The sequence below is a fragment of the Pongo pygmaeus genome, chromosome X (assembly GCF_028885625.2).
Source record: "Pongo pygmaeus isolate AG05252 chromosome X, NHGRI_mPonPyg2-v2.0_pri, whole genome shotgun sequence".
In the NCBI taxonomy this organism is placed as follows: Eukaryota; Metazoa; Chordata; class Mammalia; order Primates; family Hominidae; genus Pongo; species Pongo pygmaeus.
This window is the reverse complement of record NC_072396.2, coordinates 51,603,075-51,617,266: the sequence shown is the minus strand read 5'-3', so window position 1 is coordinate 51,617,266 and position 14,192 is coordinate 51,603,075. Positions and strand designations below refer to the sequence as shown.

Below are 14,192 nucleotides of genomic sequence, written 5' to 3'. Positions count from 1 at the left end.
TGCATGCCTTTGCCTATAACTCTCATAAATCAGGATGCTTTTAATTAACATAATACGGAAGCCAGGTTCAGCTCTCTAGAAAATTAGCAAAATCCTGCTTTACAAGATTATGCAGGGTGTCGCTGCACGCAGATTATGTCTGTAGAGGCCTGTGATGGAACTCAAAGCGCTGACATCTACTCTGAAGATCCCACAGAGCTCATGAGGTGCAAGTGTAAGCTTCAAGCAGGATGAGAGATTGGGCCTGCCAATCAAGGTCTATTGGGTATTCAGAGCAGCAGGTAGCCATGTAAGAAACAGCATCCCAGGGCAACACTGCCACAGGGGCACTCACTACATTTAGGATATCTACTTGAGGGAGTAGACAGCAGTGACATTACCAGTCCCCTACAGTCATAAGATTGTAGGATGGATATCTGGACAGGGTGTCATAGATAAGAGTCCAGTCTTTCTGTAATGGATGCTGTGATGTATCGTCCAAATCCCCCTTGAGGACTAAATAACTTATTCCCCTAGCTGCTGGAAGTGCTGCCTGAAAATAGCTCTTTGGGAATTTCCATTCTTTGAAGACAGCTGTCTTGCACAGGACAGCACTAACCAATGACCCACCTTATGGGGGAGGGTGTAAAAACCTTATCCCTGATCCCCTGGCTCCAATTTATCATGACCATCTCAATTCCAGAGGGCCCTATGAGGTGACCTGCAGCCTTTGTTGAGGCTGTATCACAGTTCAGCCTCTCCCTCTAGCCAGTCTTGCTTCTTTCCTTCCTCAACAGGTGTCAGTTCTGATAGCACTCCCAATAAATTTCCTACACACTAAGCTCTGGCTCAGAGGCCGCTTCCCTAGGGAGTTTAATCCCACCTTTGTTTTACTTGTGGGGAAACCGAGGCAATTTGGAGGGTCATATTTCAAGGAAAATTATAATTCTAATAAGAATAATACTTAAAGACACGTTGAATATTAAATAAGGATATTCCCAAGGGCAGGGGGTTGCCTGTTTTCTTCCCTACCATAACCCTAGCACCTCTATATAGCAGGCACTCAAGAGATATTAAATAAATATGAATCTAGGTTATACTTCTCAATGTCTCTGGTCAGGTGTTTTCTTGTTGAAATCCCATAGCTGTCTTCAAAGGATACATTCCTCCCTATCTCCACAGAAAATGAAAGGAAGCCCCAGAGAACCATGACACACTCTATGCCAGTCTTTGGGTGCATAGACTATATTGCCTTCATAAGACTGTCAAACTGAGAATAGATGCCCAAACTATATTCATGGACCTTGGCTGGAAGAATGCAAATATTCAGACAGATCATGTCTGTATTATTGAGACCAGGAGAAATTAGTTGTGATTATCTCTTAATTAGTGCAGAGAGCATTCCTCTGACTTTCACAGAGATTGACCTTGTTAGCACACTCTTAAAACTGCCAATTTAAAAAAATCTGATACAGCTAGAAAAAAGAATGGTGTAGGAAAAGCAAAGTGTTATAGCCCATAGCAGATTAAGCATAGTTTCTACAATAAATGATGATTTGTTAAAATCTAAGTACTACTACTTTATCAGCAGAGTGACCCTGGGAAAGTTACTTAACCTCTGCCTTAGTTTTCTCATCTATAAAATGGGGATGAAAATAATAGTATCTCCTTGAAAGTTTTGCTGTGAGGATTAAGTTAATATATGTAATGTGTGTAGACAGTACCCAGCGTATAGTATTTATAGGCTGTTAGTTATATATAGAATCCCATATTATCACATTCCAAAGAGAATATAGGTACCGGATTATGTATCCAAGGAGCCTGCAGAGTCTTGGATGTCCTTTGCTTTAGGATTATCTAACTGACTCTGTGGCTCTGAGTGTGTGGCCCAAGAATCTGTATTTTCAATTTGCCCTCTGAAATTTGAGAATCATTGCTTTGCCATTTCAGTAGCCTAATATAGTATCCTTTTAATAAAAATTATCTTGCAGCCTTCGTGTTAATGCTTAACCCCAGGAATACTAACTAGGGCCTTCCTAATTAAACAGTAAGTTATTTTACTATTTGTATGTGTAAGAATACTTGAAGAGACCTGAATTGGATTGGCTTGGCCCTAACTGAATTCTAAATAAGGGTAGATAACTAATAGCTGACAGTTGGTAGCACCAAAGTTCCAGAAGTATTCTTTACACTGGTCAGTAGGTCATAGAGATGACCACCACGATAGCATCTTCCTTTGCAAAAGTTTTCAACAGTTGCTTAGGAGAATTCTTCCCACGGAAATCCAGCTATGATCTCATAATGGAAATCAATAGGGGTCATGGAATTCACTTTAAATGCTATTTAGTTTTAGAGTCTTCCATATGAGCATTTGTGGGAAGTAATCTATCCTACAAAACAAAGTATATATGTTTTAAACCATCAAGGGTTTTGAAAGCAAATATAAATAATATTGATTCTATGACCAAGTACCCCATTCCTACATCTTTAACCCTTGTGAAAGTGATTTGAGACACACTAGCTTCTTGACAGCTATTTGTATGGTTTAAACCATATTTCTTATTTTATTGTCAGTTTCATACAAGACCAAATCTAAAGCTAGATAAAGTAAAGATTTAATCTATCTAACATTTACTCACTCTGGAGTCAAACAGTCTATGTTCCTGGCAGCCATTTGCTTCTGGATGAACCCCAAAGATTTGGACTAAAATTAGACTTTGGGATTTTACTGGAAGAAAAATTACTAAAAAATGTCCCTTAGTGTTTCCAGGAGAGACAGATTTCAGGACTTTTAGTCTCAAAAACTGACCCCAAGTGTGATTCCCTTCTAAGTAGTCTGAAGCTCCTCAAGGAAAGCAAGTTAGTTCAGCAATTCTCTAGTTAGATTCTGAGCCTGGAGATGGTTTTAAGAGTGCTAGAATCTCTAGGGTATTTAGAACAGGTCTAACTTCTCCAGGTGTAGTTGTCAGCTATATGAACCCCAGGGCATCTCGGGAATGAGCAAGTTTCTGACCAAGTCTCAAGGCACCTGCACAATTCGATTTTACAAGCTTCTTACATGTCAAGGCTCTTGGAGACTTCCATGATTTCATAACATCTTCTCTTCTACATAGCTGCAAATTGATGGACGGTTTGGTTCCAAGAGCTTTTCTTCATTTTTTACTGTGATTGTCTTTAACATTGGCTACATACAGAACTTTGTTAAACATGTGCACTGCAGCAGTGTAAAAGACACTGTCCTGGTTTCCAGAATTTGGACTTCTATGAATTACATTTACCCGTTTAACTCCCACCGCTCCAGAACTCTGCTCCAGGGAACTTTTTATTTCATTGTTTTCCACTTTGATCACAACATGTGCTTTGATATGTGATTCACATACCAAACAATTTATTCATTTATAGTCTATGATTCAATGTTTTTTAGTATATTTACAGAGTTTTACAATCATCAGCACCACCAATTTTGTAACATTTTCATCACCCCATAAAGAAAGCTCATACCCATTAGCAGTCACTCTCCATTCCCCCTGCCCTCCAGCCACTAGCAGTGACTACTAATCTATTTTCTGACTGTAGATTGGCTTATTCTTGACACTTCACATGAATGGCACCATATATGTGATTTTCTATGACTGGCTTCTTTCGTGAAACATAGTATTTTTAAGGTTCATCCATGTTGTACCATGCCTCAGTACTTCATTCCTTTTTACAGCCAAATGATATTTGATTGTATGGTACCATGCCTCAGTACTTCATTCCTTTTTACAGCCAAATGATATTTGATTGTATGGTTATACCATATTTTATTTATCCATTCATTACGTTGAACATTTGGGTTGTTTCTACCTTTAGATACTATGAGTAATACTGCTATAAACATTTGAGTACAAGTTTTTGTGAAGACATATGCTTTCATTTTTCTTAGGTATATACCTAGGAATTGCTAGGCCATATGATAATTCTAGATTTAACTCTTTGAGAAACTGCTGGACTGTTTTCCAAAGTGACTGCACCATTTTATATTCCTGCCAGCAGTGTTTTAGGGTTCAAATGTCTCTACGTGCTCATCAGTGCTTCTTATGATCTTTTTGATTATAGGCGTTGTAGTATACGTAAAGTTGTATCTCATTGTGGTTTTGATTTGTATTTCCTAATGACTAATAACATTGAGAATCTTTTCTTGTGCCTGTTGGCCATTTGTGCAACTTCTTTTGAGAAATGTTGACTTTGACCCTTTTCCGATTTTTGTCTTTTTGTTATTGAGTTGTGGGTACTTTATAGATTCTGGGTGCTAGGCCATTACCCAGCATATATTTTATAAACCTCTTCTTCCATTGTGTGGGTTGTATTTTCACTTTCTTGATAGTGTCCTTTAAAGAACAAAACTCACAATTTTGATAAAGTTCAATTTATCTGTTTTTCTTTTGTTGCTTGTGCTTTTGGTATCACTTGTAAGAAACTATTGCCAAATCTAAGGCCACGAGGATTTACCCCTATGTTTCCATCTAACAGTTTTATAGTTTTAGCTGTTACACGAAGCCTTTGATCCATTTTGCATTAATTATTGTATTTGATGTTGTTGCAGGACTTTTCCTTATTTCAGCTAAAGATGGGGTCCTCTGTCCACAGCCACAAAAATTCAGATTTGAATGATAAGACAGGGTTTTATTGGATGTAAAGAAAGAAAGGAGGGAAACAGGGACTCTCACAAGGCCAGAGTCCCTGCTAGAGCACTTCCCGCTTGCAAATTGAATCCCAGGTTCCACACAGAGAGAAGGAGTCAGGTGCCTCCCTGCTGCAAATGGCATGAACTTCCTAAGGCTCCACCCCAGTGTGCAGGCTGGTTGGAGTTTTTCCAGGGACCCCTCCCACTTGGCTGCCTCATTCCCCCCTCTAAAGAAGCACATCCAACTGCCCTTAGAATAAGGATAAGTATGAAGACCGATCTTAACTGCTTCCTGGTGACAGGGGTGCTGTTTTGGGGAAATGGCAGTCAAAGCTCCCTCAGAGGCCTACGTAAGGTTCCCAGCAGAAGGGGCCATCATCAGAGGCTCTGGTTGCATGGCCACTTGGAGTTTGATGACCTGAAGGCAAGAAGAGACAAACCAGTTTATTAGAAAACATGTATCAAGTCGAAACAAGGGGAGGGGTAAGGACAGCTCAGAAATCCTGAAGCCTTTTACCTGTTTGCACATGGAGAGGAAGGCCAAAAGCCTGACTGGTAAAAAACACTTTACCCTTTTGCTGGCATATTGGTCTTCTGGTTTCCCTTCCCCTGAGCCCAATCCTAAGCCAACCAGTTTAAGGTTTGGGAAATTAACTCTTTGCAGTTTGGAGGATGCATCTGAGGGGAGCGTCCCATAGTACAGAGACACAATCACCTATCTGTGAAGAAGAGAGAAGAGGAGAAAGGAAAAAAGAAGGTGCCTTTTAAAGGAGTCCCAGGGGTTCCGGATGCACTCAAAAAGGGTACAGACTGAAGATGAATGGCTACCCTTCTAGAAGGAGTGGAGCAGGTATCCCTGGTTCCCTTCTCTTCCTAACAGATACCCGGGGTACGTGAGGGAAAGAGGGAAGAGCATCGTCTTTCCCTCTTCCATCCTTGCATCCCTGAGTCCTGGCGACCATGGCAGGTCCCATCATGAATGTCGCAGCAGCTAGCACCAATGAAGCAGGGGAAGGGTGGGTAGGGGGTGGGAATCACCCACTCTTACCCACATATGCCCTATCTCCCCTGCTTTTCAGTAGCCGTGGATTCCCTAAACCTCATTTTTGCCATGGATACTAACGTGGCCTTTATCCATGAAACAGGAAGCTTGGGCTTGGCTTGATCGGCAGGAATCAGCCATGCTCACCTGCCCCGTGCCTTTTAACTTCCATTATCATCCGCCTCTGGATCCTTCAGATCCAGTTTTCTTTCCTAGGACTTTGACCCAAAGCTTGGAATTGAGTTTGGGACAAAAATGTGTCTCAGGGTGGGGGGTTGCATGGACTCCTTATTATAAGCTGAATGCTAGGGTGAAGCTGTGGGATTGAGTCTTCCTCCAACAAAGGAGAGAAAAGGATGTCTTGTGACATGCCCAGATAACTGGTGGCTATAGTCATGCTTGCTAGGATTTGGGTGCATGGTGCTTGGCTTTGGTTAGCTCCCTTGGTCTTACTTTCCCAAAAGGAAATCCCTGAGTGATGGGCACCCTATTTATTCCAATCACCTGGCAGGATTTGTAGGATAATTTCTCAGAATTCGAATATTGATCTGGATTTCTACATTACCCATCCCTTTTTTTCTTTCTGAGCTGAAGCTGGAGATTGCTAGTTGGTTCACAGGAACAATCAGGGTTAGTCTAACATGTAGGCAAAAACTTAAAAACAACTAGTGAGTTTAGAATTTAGTGACAAATGTATGATAAGTGTTGAAACATAATTTTTCTCTCTCTCCAGTCCTCATTTTTGTTAAAAAACCAAATCATCCTAAGACTGAGTGGTTTGCAAAATAAACTTTAGTCTTATACTTGGCCTGATTATTTGCATAAAGTGAAGCAAGAAAAATTATTTCTACAAAGAGCCCTTTTTGATTGTCTGTGCTGGAACTCTGTTGCCCAAGGGATCTCATATAAGACCTTTTAAAGCCAAGCCCAGCCATGGGTTTATCCTCAAGTACCTGTGAGTTTGGTGATCTTCTCCTCTTAAGGTCCCAAGATAAACTTGGAGCTCTTGGACCTGTTAGAAAGTGACATTCTTTATTGACCACAGGTCAGGAACCCTGTACAGGGACTGGGTAGATGAGGGTATGAGGCCAGTCTCCCCACTGGGCTTCTATCAGCTCTGCAAGTCAAGCTTGACTCCTTAAACAGAAGCATACCCTTCCAGTCAAAGCCTTGGTAAAATTACCACATTCTCCAGTTGTGTCCTGCTGCAAAAGAAAAATGGATTCTTATTGCACTGATGCAAACAACTATATTGCCATAAGAACACTCCAGATAGTTTTCAAATTTAGAGGAACCAGGCAGAGAGAAACAAACATGCTCCAAATTTTGCTCACAGCGGGTATTACCTTACTCAACTATTAAAAGGCTATAAATAGTTTAACATAAGTTTCCTTGACTCTGAAAAACAAAACATGGATCAGCAATATTCCAAGCAAAAGTCTTAGAAAAGTTGCTTCAGATTTCTGAGTTCAGTCCAGTTAGTTAACTCTTGTTTCGCGTGATATTCATGAACATTCAGCTCTTCGTGAATGCTGTACATTTTCCTTTATTCCAATGTTACAATCTCCAAAGTTATCAAATACAATCAGAAATTGTATTTGAGAGCACCTGTCAGAGTCCTATAGCTTATTATAAACCATCTTTTGAAAGGATTAAAACAAGACAACAATTGTCTGTGAACAGCAAAATGTCTAGAGCAGTTATAGTTAGAAACACAATTGACAAAGAAGTTTGGTTATCTCCGTGGTTTACAATAACAACATAGCAACCTTAATTATGATTGATAGCATATACTTAGACGTTAGAATTTTAGAAATCCCATACAATTTTGGAACATATATTAGCATTATTCACCAAGATATAACCTAAAGAAGATTGAACATCACCTTTGGCAATCTCATGTACCTAGACATGTCAAATAATCCTGTTTAACCTCTCTTTTCTGGACATTCCAGGGGCCCTCCGGACTATCTGAAAGTTGTCAAGAAAGACAATTTTGAAACTGAAGTTTGATTTTGGGAAGACTGTTAAATATGTTTAAAGCACTTGATATTATGAAATAGAATTCCAGATTACCATAAGTTATTTATTTTTCCAAAATGATGACTCATAAATTTTAAAGAAGTAAAAACCTTTTACAGCCCTTTTGAATTTAGTCAACATGTTCACACAGAGAACCTCTTCTGCGAGATTAATTTCTACAATTCTTCCACCACTTGTTTGAACCCTCAGTTTTTTCCTAATTTAAAACAATCTTTTAAGCCTAGGCAAAAATTTACATTTCCATGCCTTTTTGTAACCTTTTCCAAAAAAACACATTTTACTGTTCTTACACTTCTTGCATGTAAATTTACTTTCAGTAGCTTCAATTACAGATTATAATGGTAACTCCTAGCGGATTTTTAACTTTAGGGTAAAACTTGTTAATTTGCTTTAATTGTGTGTTAAGTGCAGTCAAGGTTTGACTCCAGCATAATGAAGGGCGTGGTTGGTTCCATATGTCCCCAGGCCTTACCAATTGTGAAGCAGGCAAGACAGATAGTTCTCAAAAGCCAAAAAGCAGTTTGTAACCTTAAAACATTCGGCAAAGCTTGCATCTGACATGCACAGTTTATTTCATCTGTTTACATTTTAATGACACCTGCATTTTACCAATAATCTTTAAGGCTGTTTTTATTTCTCAAAGATTAAAGTCACGTGAACTGAAAAGTACCACAGCTTTTATCTTCCCTTTTAAAAATATTTAATCCAAGCGCTTGTCTTTCTTTAAGCCAAATTAATTAGAGCCCATTTTACAGAAGTCATACACAGTACATACACAGGCAGAAAAAAACCCAGTAGCTGGATGGGGCCCTTTAAGAGACAGGGCTAGGAAAACATGCAGATATGGAACCAGAGAGGGCTCATCCCCTGAGGCAGGATTGCTAAACAAAGCCTTGCCCCCAGAGTTACAAGCCATGCCCTCAGGCGGTAAAACAAGATGGAGGCTTGATTTCACAACCTAAACTTTGCAGAGAATGCAAACAGTGATAGTTGGGTTGGGGTTGGCCTATCTTCTAAAAGAAAAAGAAAACTTTAAAAGTTAACTTGTTGATAGGGGAGAGAAGGGGAAAGAAAAAAGGCTTAAAAATTCCTGGAGAAGAACCTCTTATTCTCCTGCAAGTGGTTCCTCTTCCTGGGAGAGAAGCTTAAGCTTAATTACTGTCCAGTGGAACCAGCTGTGTGGGACCCTTGGGCCATGCATCCCAGCCCAAGCACGGAGTGGGGAGCGGCAGGCAGTTGTGGCTCCCCAGTCCATCTGGAAAAAGGAAGGAAAAGGCCATAAAAAGGCCTCCTGCCTGGGAGGGCCAGGGGTGGGGGCACTGTTTCCCATAAGCTCAGAAGTCCCAAGATGAAAAGGTTTAGGAGCAACAGTAAGAGGTTTTGAGTCCCCATTTCACTCACCGCTTCTCAAGTCCCCACGATGCACGCCAAAAATGTTGCAGGAATTTTTCCTTAGTTCAGCTAAAGATGGGGTCCTTTGTCCCACAGCCATGAAAATTCAGGCTTGCAGACAGTTTGAAGGGTAAGACAGGTTTTATTGGGTGTAAAGGAAGAAAAGGAGGAAACAGGGACTCTCTCAAAGCCAGAGTCCCTGCTAGAGCACTTTCTGCCCACAGCTCGAATCCTAGGTTCCACACAAGAAGAGGAGGGGCCAGGCTCCTCTCAACTGCAAAAGGCACGAAATTCCTGAGGCTCTACTCCGGTGCTCAGGCCAGTTGGAGTTTTTCCCAGGGACGCGCTCCCATCTGGCTATCTCAATGTGAGGGAGAGTCTGACCTTATTCTTTTGTATGTGGCTATTCAGTTGTCCCCGCACCACTTGTTGAAAAGGATATTCTTTCTCCTATTGAATCGCTTTGGCACTTTTGTCAAAAATCAGTTGATTGTAAATGTGAGAGTTCATTTCTGGACTCTCAATTTTATTCCATTTATCTTTATTTTATCCTTATGCCAATGCCACGTTGTTCTGGTTATTCTTGCTTTGTAGTAACTTTTGAAATCAAAATGTGTGAGAGCTTCAACTTTGTTCTCCTTTTTCTAAATTATGGTGGCTATTCTGGGTCCCTCGAGTTTCCATAGGAATTTTAAGATCACCTTGCCAATTTCTACAAAGAAGCACACTATTATTGTGACAGAGACTACATTGAGTCTGTAGACCACTTTGGAGAATATTGCCATGTTAAGAATATTAAATATTCTGATCCATGATGTGGGATATGATGAGGTTTCTCTTAAAATAGCCTGATCAATCCTTTATTCTTTAATTCATAGTACCCACCCCTTTTTTCTTTTTCTCTTTTCTGCCTTTGTTACATACTCAGACACGCCACAGTACCAGGCTTATCAGTACCAGCTCACATTCCTTTCCTAATTTGGAAAGGAGACTAGCTCTCTAGCTCATTGCAGACACCCCTTCCCCTTTTTTTTCCCTCTCTCCCTTACATGCCCACCTTATCTAAAAAAAAGTTCAAATGTCTAGCCAACCGGAATTAGTTCAGATTGTGCGACCCAACCCTGGCCAGTGGAGAAAGGGTACAGGGGCAGGACTTGCGTCAGGAATAAAGGCTCTCCTGCCCCTTTGTTCAGGTGTGCTCTCATGGCGACTGGCCAAGGAGAAGCACCCCTCTTCACAGAAGTAAAATTGCTTTGCTAAGAATCCTTTGTTTGAGTGTTCAGTCTCCTTAGGATTTTGAGTGTTATTCCCAACAATGAGCATGGGATGTTTTCACATTTATTTAGATATTCTTTAAACTTTTTAAACAAAGTGTTGCAGTTTTCAGTTTATAAGGCTTGCACTTCCTTGGTTAAATGTATTCTTAAATATTTTATTCTTTTTGATGCTATTAATTTTGTTTTAAAGGTATTAATTGCAAATGTATAGAAATTCAGTTGAGTTTTGTACATTGCTCTTGTATCTCAGGGAATTTTAAGGGCTAAGCTTACAAATTATATAACCATGTAAGACAAACTGCATTTATGTGTATTGCTTGCTTAGAAAATTTAAGATAGAAAGTTTTTTATCTTAACTTGACCAGAATAATTATTATACAACAATAACTTCTGGGGAAATACATAGAAATGGAAGAAGAAAAGGAAATCAATATTTTTATTGCTCTATTTTGGGCCATTTTAGATGCATTTTCATATCCAAATTTTTCAACAGCCCTACAAAGTACTGTTAGCTTCATTTTGAAAATGAGACTGGGGCTCAAAGGGAATTAATAACCTTCCCAAGGTCACATGGCCAAGATGTAGCTAACAAGATCATGGTTTATCTGGGAGACTAGTTGTGTCTTCACAGAATAAACTCATTATCTCATCATAGATTGTGTTGGCCTGATAAAATTCTATATTCTCCCCAGGTTCTGTCTTCTGAAACTTCAACAATTCAATCAAAAGTTCAAGACATGTACGCTGAAAACTTTTATAGTGTTGAAATTAAAGAACACCTAAATTAATGGGAAGACATCCAGTGCTCATAGATAGAAAAACTTAATAATGTTAAGACGGTAATACTCTTCAAAGTGATCTATGAATTCAATGGAAATTCTATCAAAATGTCAGTTGACTCCTTTATAGAAATTAACAACATAATACTTAAATTTATATGGAAACTCAAGAAACACAGAATAGTCAAAACAATCATGATAAAGGAGAACAAATTTGGAGGGCTCATAATTCCTGACTTCAAAGGCTACAGGAAGCAGGACATATGATGCCCTGCTTATTGGCATAATGATACACATATAAATCAATAAAATATAACTGAAAGTCTTGAAATGAGCTCTCATATTTACAGTAAATCAAGTTTTGACAAAGGTGCTGAGACAATTCAAGGAGAAAATAATAGTCTTTTCAACAAATAGTGCTAGAACAACTGAATATCCACATTTAAACAAACTTGAGCCTCAATCTCACACCATATGCAAAAATTAACTCAAGATGAATAAAGGTCTAAATACCAGTGTTTACATTATACAAATATTAGAAGAAAACATAGGGGTAAATCATAGGGCAATGGTTTCTTAGACAACAAAAGAAAAAATAGGTAAATTGGACTTCATCAAAATTAAGATTTTTTAATGCTTCAAAGGACACTATTAAGAAAGTGAAAAGAGGCCAGGCGTGGTGGCTCATGCCTGTAATCCCAGCACTTTGGGAGGCTGAGGTGGGCAGATCACCTGAGGTCGGGAGTTCGAGACCAGCCTGACCAACATGGAGAAACCCCATTTTTGTACTAAAAATACAAAAATTAGCTGGTTGTGGTGGCACATGCCTGTAATCCCAGCTACTCAGGAGGCTGAGGCAGGAGAATCGCTTGAACCCAGGAGGCAAAGGTTGCGATGAGCCAAGATGGTGCCATTGCGCTCCAGCCTGGGCAACAAGAGTGAAACTCCATCTCAAAAAAGAAAGTGAAAAGAAAATTCAAATAATGAGAGATGATATATATATATATAAACTATATATTGGACAAGGGACTTATATCTAAAATGTACCTAAAATGTATAAAGAATGCTTGCAACTCAATGATAAGAAGACAAATCACCCAAATGAAAAAATAGTCAAATGATTTGAATAGACACTTCTGAAAGAAGATATACAAATGGTCTATAAGTACATGAAAAGATGTTTAACATTAGTCACCAGAAAAATGCAAATCTAAACCACAATAGGATACTACCAGTGTCCATGAGGACATAGAGAAATTGAACCCTTATAAACTGCTGGTGGGAATGTAAAATGGTGCAGACACTCTGGAAAACAGTCTGGCAATTCCTCAAAAAGTTATACCTAGAGTTGCTATTTGACCTAGCAATTCCACTCCTAGGTATACACCCAAGAGAAATGAAAGCACATGTCCACACAAAAACTTGTATTAGGATGTTTATAGCAGCAGTATTCACAAAAGCCAAAATATAGAAATAACCCAAATATCCATCAACTGATTAATAAACAAAATGTGATTTTGTTTATAAAACCACATGATTGCATATTATTCAGCCATAAAAAGGATTGAAGGACTGATACATGCTACAACATGGATGGACCTTGAAAACATGCTAAGGGAAAGAAGCCAATCACGAAAGACTGCATATTGTATGATTCCATTTATATTAAATGTGCAGAATAGGCAAATCTATAGAGACAGAAAGTATATTAGTAATGGCCTAGAGCTGATGGGAATGGGGATTTAGGGGTTATGGATAAAGAATACATGATTTCTTCACAGGGTTATGAACGGGGTCTAAAATTGATTGTCCTGATGGTTACACACTCTGTGCATATACTGAAACCACCTAATTGTACCTTTTAAATGGGGAAATTGTCTGACATATAAATTATATCTCAATACAGCCTTTATAATCAGGGATGTGCTAGATGGATAAGGTATGTTCCAAACTAGCCATGGCTGATAATACTGAGTTACTAGCTCTTGACAGGGCTGTAATGTATGATTTTGCAAATTGTATACTCTGCAACTACAGGAAACACTATTTTATGGACTACAATGTAAATGGTGCCCCCTGAAGTTGTGCAGTGTACAATATACACAGCCTTAAGCTTCAGCTCTGGCACTTAGGAGAAAAATTCTGAGGCTGATCATTATGGGTGACCAAAGCTCATTTCCAAGAATTCAAAAGAAAGCTAGTTTTCAAGTAAGTGGCACAGAAAGTAATTTTCGCCACACAGCTCTTTAACTCAGCATTCAGGCAACCATTATGCTCCCTATCTTTTATTCTTTTTATCCTTTTGGGGCTTTTTGGCTTTCAGCTTAAATAATGTATAATTAGCACAGCATCAAAGGATATTTTACAAGTAAATAGGTGTACCCATAATCCCCCATCCTGAACACAATTGCTTTTATTTCTCTAGATCTCCTTTCAATCTTTATTCATATGTGCATATACTTTGTTACATAGCTGTAATTATAGTGTATACACAGTTTGGTTCCCCTTTTACCATTATTTTATAAACACTGATCTATGTTGCTTTATAGTTTTGCATTTATTGTTTTAATGGATGTATAACATTCTTTCCAGTTAATGTACCATAATGCACTCAATCTTCTCATTCCCTGAATGCAAGACAATTAGTGCAATTACACAACAGCCACAATATGGAAATGCCTACATGCAAGGACTCTGATCTATTTTTTCTTTTCTGCAAAGCTCTTATCATCATCTGTGCATATGACCTCATTTACTTAGTTATTTTTATTATTATCAATTAGTCCTATTTTGAAGTTAATCAAGAAGAGCAAGGCCCCTTGTCTCATTTGTTCACTGATGTATCCCAGATCCTAGAATAGTAACTAGCATATAATAGATGCTCAATGAATATTTGTCAAATAAATGAACACTAAATCATTCTCTCAGGCTCAATTCCTAGCAGAGAACTGTCTTAGTCAAAGAGCATAAATCTTGGGTTTTTAGCAAGAAATTATAGGAGAATTTTTTCCAAC

The 14,192-nt window shown here is 38.9% G+C and overlaps 1 long non-coding RNA gene across 1 annotated transcript; it reads right to left on the bottom strand.

The window, feature by feature from the left end:
* Positions 1-4,609: 4,609 nt before the first annotated feature.
* Positions 4,610-9,352, bottom strand: LOC134739044 (uncharacterized). Its single transcript, XR_010125446.1, has 3 exons — positions 9,132-9,352; positions 6,641-6,699; positions 4,610-5,063 (listed from the first exon to the last, which is right to left on the bottom strand). It is a non-coding gene; the product is annotated as an uncharacterized LOC134739044 (long non-coding RNA).
* Positions 9,353-14,192: the final 4,840 nt, after the last annotated feature.